Source organism: Galeopterus variegatus, unplaced genomic scaffold, assembly GCF_000696425.1.
Source record: "Galeopterus variegatus unplaced genomic scaffold, G_variegatus-3.0.2 Scaffold4615, whole genome shotgun sequence".
Classification (NCBI taxonomy): domain Eukaryota; kingdom Metazoa; phylum Chordata; class Mammalia; order Dermoptera; family Cynocephalidae; genus Galeopterus; species Galeopterus variegatus.
The window spans coordinates 217,997-224,057 of NW_007730726.1; the positions used below are offsets into that span (position 1 = coordinate 217,997).

General features: G+C 38.9%; 1 protein-coding gene and 1 non-coding gene across 5 annotated transcripts in view; one reads left to right on the top strand and one right to left on the bottom strand.

Moving 5' to 3' along the window:
* Window positions 1-6,061, bottom strand: part of FBXO25 (F-box protein 25) — a 90,689-nt gene that overhangs the window by 66,893 nt on the left and 17,735 nt on the right. The window lies entirely within an intron of this gene.
* On the top strand, window positions 5,009-5,082 carry TRNAI-GAU. Its single transcript has one exon. It is a non-coding gene; the product is annotated as a tRNA-Ile (tRNA).

A 6,061-nucleotide genomic window follows, 5' to 3' on the forward strand; every position in this document is an offset into this window, starting at 1 on the left:
TCAGGAAACAACTGCCCTCGTAAATGTGGATCATTTTTTCACACACTCTGTTCTATTCCACCGATCTATTTGTTTATTCTTACCCTAATATCCCACTGTCTTGATTATTTCCAAGAAGAAAAAAGCAAAATAAACCCACAATGCAATGGCATTTTAGACTGTGGAACAATGGCAGTTCTTATGCCTACTAATAGAAGAATGGATGACACAACCATTCTGGAAAACAGTTTGGCATAACATATTAATGGTGGCTGCGTACATACTAAATGGCCCAACTATTTTAATCCTAGGTATACATTCAACTAAAATGACTACACGGGTAAACCTAAAAACTTGCACAAGATAGTTTACAGCAGCAGTATCTGTAAAAATCCCAAACTGAAAACAAGCCGTATGTCCTTCCTATATGGAACACGCACTGCAATATCTTTAGTTAGTTACATGGACAAATCTCACAGAGTTGACCACAACAGACCAGATATAAAAGAATTCATAATGTATGATCCCTTTTGTAAGTATTTCAAAAATCAGACAAAACTAAAATACAGCATTTAGAAATACAACCCTTGGTGGTTAACTACAAAGAAAAGCAAGAATGAGGGTGAGCTTTGTAGATGCTGGCCATGTTTTATTTATTTACTGTATTGGGAACTCTAGTATATTTCCTTTGTGACACATCACTGAATTGTAAAATTTGTTTTGTGTTGTTTTCTGTATGAATGCTACATTTCACAATAAAAACATTAAAAAAAAAAAAGAAAAAACTACCTAGGCATTTGAAACACTGGAAAATTTAAGACCATTTTACTGCCATCCTCAAATAAGATATGAGAAAGTTTTAAATTAAAAATATATACATAAAATGGAAAATAAACAAAATTAATCAGAATGTCAAAATCAGATAATGGCAAAATGTCAAAAGCAGCTTATGAACATAAACAAGCTAGAAGAATGAACTGAAGATGACTGAGGAAAAGGAAGACAGATCAATTTCAGAACAAAGAGATTAGGTTGGGATACACGTTCTCTGAATGTGGTTTGGCCCATTTTTTTACATTAATTGGCAGAAAATAAGTACACAGCTTTCATCTGCAAAACATCGTACAGCAGACATAATACAACCAATGCAAAGCTTTAGTGACCTGCATTTGAAAAGGGATGTTTTGCTCTCATGGCCTACATTAGCAAAAGATGGCTAAAACCAGCTTAAAACAAATAATTTAATTTAACCTGAAAAAAGTGATTTAGGCCTTTGCTCCTGAAAGATAAGTAAATCCATAATCAAAACCAAACCAATTTCAATAGATTTAGCCATTGGTTTATAGTTAGAATTTTTCTACCACTCTAAGAATGTGCCTCTGCATTCATCTGGACACCAGACATTTTCTGAGCATCTAATATGTTCAAGACACTATGTAGGAATGGACTGGGGCACAAAAATGAATTAGGAAAAGTCCTTGTTCTATGGGAATGCTGCATTTAGATAAACAAGCAATCCAAATGTGTTAAATGCAATGATGGAAATATTCTTAGGACACTTTGAGAACCAACAGAAAGTAAGAGTGGTTATAGACACAGGATGAATAGATGTTCGGGGGGGGGGGGGGGTGTATGTAGTTAAGTCCACAGGTAATAGGAGGAAATTGAAGATCTGGCTGATGAACTAAATTCTTAACATAAGATATACACTAACCACAGCAGTTAGAGTTCTTTCGAGTGAGAAAAACCAAATCCAAACTGATAGCATTTCCTGGCTGCTCATGTGTTGGTTCTTCTAGGGTTGGGTGTATTAAAAAAAAAAAAAAAAAAGACTGGGATGAAAGTTTAGGGTACTGGCAGGAATGTTATTAAAACAATGGATCATGGAACAATAGCTGGACAAAAAGAAATATGAAAAAGAAAGGGTTGATAGGATGAAAAAAAATAGGTCAACAGACAAGGTGGCAGCCAGGAAACCTGGCAAGAAGGGAGATTATGCTTAAAGACTGGGATGCCTGAATTCATGGTTTTGAATCATGGGAGTGGGCAGCTGAGACAGAGAAGACAAACAAAGCGGTCAAGCACCAAGGCCAGAGGTTGAGAATCCTAAAGGTGGACAAAGAAAGCATCAGGTGATGGCAGGGTTTGGGATAGAGAAAAAGACCATGATTTTTTGTATACTCTACCATTTGGTAATAGTGACACACAGTTAGTTACTATGTCGAAATAGGATAGGAGCTAGAAAAGGAGAACTTCCCTGTTCATATCATATACTTTCGGACTGCATGATTTTGCTTTTGTTCATTTACAATGAGCATGCATTACTTTATAACTGACAAAAAATACATATGTGGCGAGACAGTATTAAAGTCAGAGATAGGAAGTTGTAATCCACAGGAAATCATTAATTAAAAAGCAATTAATAATAAATACTGCCTGAAATACTTAGAGTTGAAACTGACGTTGAAACTAACTTTATAAATCACTTACAATTTTCTTTCCAGTCACTAAAAATATAAGGAAGCCCGTCTGGGTGTTTACTGAAACCTGTAATGATACTCTAAAGATCCTAATGGGAAAACACCAATGTGACAACAGGGGTATTTATTTAACTAAATAAATGGATTCAGAATGGTCTCCTCACCAAGATACTACAGCTCTAGTATCCCAGTTTTTACTCCAAGGGCCATGAGAATCCCATGAATCCTCTATCTCTCACGGTGACCAGAGAACATTTTCACATTCTTGGCAAAGAACCAAAAATTTAGCTTCTTTTATCTTGTTCCCTCGGGAGACCTACAATTTAAAAATGCCTTTTATAGGGCTGGCCAGTTAGCTCAGTTGGTTAGAGNAAAAAAAAAAAGAAAAAACTACCTAGGCATTTGAAACACTGGAAAATTTAAGACCATTTTACTGCCATCCTCAAATAAGATATGAGAAAGTTTTAAATTAAAAATATATACATAAAATGGAAAATAAACAAAATTAATCAGAATGTCAAAATCAGATAATGGCAAAATGTCAAAAGCAGCTTATGAACATAAACAAGCTAGAAGAATGAACTGAAGATGACTGAGGAAAAGGAAGACAGATCAATTTCAGAACAAAGAGATTAGGTTGGGATACACGTTCTCTGAATGTGGTTTGGCCCATTTTTTTACATTAATTGGCAGAAAATAAGTACACAGCTTTCATCTGCAAAACATCGTACAGCAGACATAATACAACCAATGCAAAGCTTTAGTGACCTGCATTTGAAAAGGGATGTTTTGCTCTCATGGCCTACATTAGCAAAAGATGGCTAAAACCAGCTTAAAACAAATAATTTAATTTAACCTGAAAAAAGTGATTTAGGCCTTTGCTCCTGAAAGATAAGTAAATCCATAATCAAAACCAAACCAATTTCAATAGATTTAGCCATTGGTTTATAGTTAGAATTTTTCTACCACTCTAAGAATGTGCCTCTGCATTCATCTGGACACCAGACATTTTCTGAGCATCTAATATGTTCAAGACACTATGTAGGAATGGACTGGGGCACAAAAATGAATTAGGAAAAGTCCTTGTTCTATGGGAATGCTGCATTTAGATAAACAAGCAATCCAAATGTGTTAAATGCAATGATGGAAATATTCTTAGGACACTTTGAGAACCAACAGAAAGTAAGAGTGGTTATAGACACAGGATGAATAGATGTTCGGGGGGGGGGGGGTGTATGTAGTTAAGTCCACAGGTAATAGGAGGAAATTGAAGATCTGGCTGATGAACTAAATTCTTAACATAAGATATACACTAACCACAGCAGTTAGAGTTCTTTCGAGTGAGAAAAACCAAATCCAAACTGATAGCATTTCCTGGCTGCTCATGTGTTGGTTCTTCTAGGGTTGGGTGTATTAAAAAAAAAAAAAAAAAAGACTGGGATGAAAGTTTAGGGTACTGGCAGGAATGTTATTAAAACAATGGATCATGGAACAATAGCTGGACAAAAAGAAATATGAAAAAGAAAGGGTTGATAGGATGAAAAAAAATAGGTCAACAGACAAGGTGGCAGCCAGGAAACCTGGCAAGAAGGGAGATTATGCTTAAAGACTGGGATGCCTGAATTCATGGTTTTGAATCACGGGAGTGGGCAGCTGAGACAGAGAAGACAAACAAAGCGGTCAAGCACCAAGGCCAGAGGTTGAGAATCCTAAAGGTGGACAAAGAAAGCATCAGGTGATGGCAGGGTTTGGGATAGAGAAAAAGACCATGATTTTTTGTATACTCTACCATTTGGTAATAGTGACACACAGTTAGTTACTATGTCGAAATAGGATAGGAGCTAGAAAAGGAGAACTTCCCTGTTCATATCATATACTTTCGGACTGCATGATTTTGCTTTTGTTCATTTACAATGAGCATGCATTACTTTATAACTGACAAAAAATACATATGTGGCGAGACAGTATTAAAGTCAGAGATAGGAAGTTGTAATCCACAGGAAATCATTAATTAAAAAGCAATTAATAATAAATACTGCCTGAAATACTTAGAGTTGAAACTGACGTTGAAACTAACTTTATAAATCACTTACAATTTTCTTTCCAGTCACTAAAAATATAAGGAAGCCCGTCTGGGTGTTTACTGAAACCTGTAATGATACTCTAAAGATCCTAATGGGAAAACACCAATGTGACAACAGGGGTATTTATTTAACTAAATAAATGGATTCAGAATGGTCTCCTCACCAAGATACTACAGCTCTAGTATCCCAGTTTTTACTCCAAGGGCCATGAGAATCCCATGAATCCTCTATCTCTCACGGTGACCAGAGAACCAGCCAGTGAGCAGGAACCGGTCTGCATGTGGGATCCGAACCCTCGGGCGGGAGCGCCGCCTCGCTTCCTAAGCGGCGCACTTATCCAGTGTGCCACCGGGCCGGCCCCAAGAAGAGAACATTTTCACATTCTTGGCAAAGAACCAAAAATTTAGCTTCTTTTATCTTGTTCCCTCGGGAGACCTACAATTTAAAAATGCCTTTTATAGGGCTGGCCAGTTAGCTCAGTTGGTTAGAGTGTGGTGCTGATAACACCAAGGTCCAGGGTTCAGTCCCTACACTGGCCAGCCACCAAGGGGAGTATAAAAACCTTTTACTGAATTCAACAATCTTGTTGAAGTACTTCAATATCTTGGGAAGTACTAAGGTTGAAGATAATTTTTGTGGAGCCCTAAATTTATGATGATCCCCACTGATATGCCTCTGAGAACCAAATACCAAAATAAACCCAAATTAAACCCAAATGAAAATGTTTTAACATTAAAATTTGGATAGGAAATAGAATGTTTAATGAGGTGTAAATAAAAATAATACAATAAAAAGATTTAATAAATGAGATGCAAAGGGAAAGAACCCTAGAAGCATCATCATCAAGGCTGAGCTAAAGGCACTGTTTGGAAGCCCGCCAGTACCAGCCAGGGGAACCTCACGGTTCCCTCACCCTGTCATCTCCAACCTAGGCAGCGGGGGAGCTCCAGACCCCGCCCACCCCATGCCCTGAACCAGCACTGCGCAGGTGAGCCCACCGGTAGTGGCCGGCAGCAGCAACAACCAGTGGAACCGCGCAGCTCCACGTGGTCCCCTAACCCGGCTGCCTCGGATCCAGGCAGCAGGGGAGCTCCAGGCCCTGCCCCTGCACCCTGAACCTGCACCACGCAGGTGAGCCCACTAGCAGCAGCCAGCTGGAACTGCGCGGCTGGATGCGGCTCCTCACCCCACCTCAGACCCAGGGGGAGCACCAGCCTACAGATCCGACCCACTGAGTTTGGCCCAGCAGAACTCCACAGTGCTAGGGGCTCATTCTATGACCACAGAGTCTGGAATGGGAACCAAGGTGGTTTAACATAGCCACCACCACACCTACTGTCAAGCAAAGACAATTCACCCTCCACAGTAGCAACCAGGGCCTATCTACAGCCAACCTTGGTGTAATAGAAGAAGCAAATCCCCTACCAAATGACCAAGTGTCAGCGAAAAAAATACTAGAAGTACAAACAATCAAGAAGAAATGACACCACCGAAAGGATACAGTTATGCCCAAAGTCA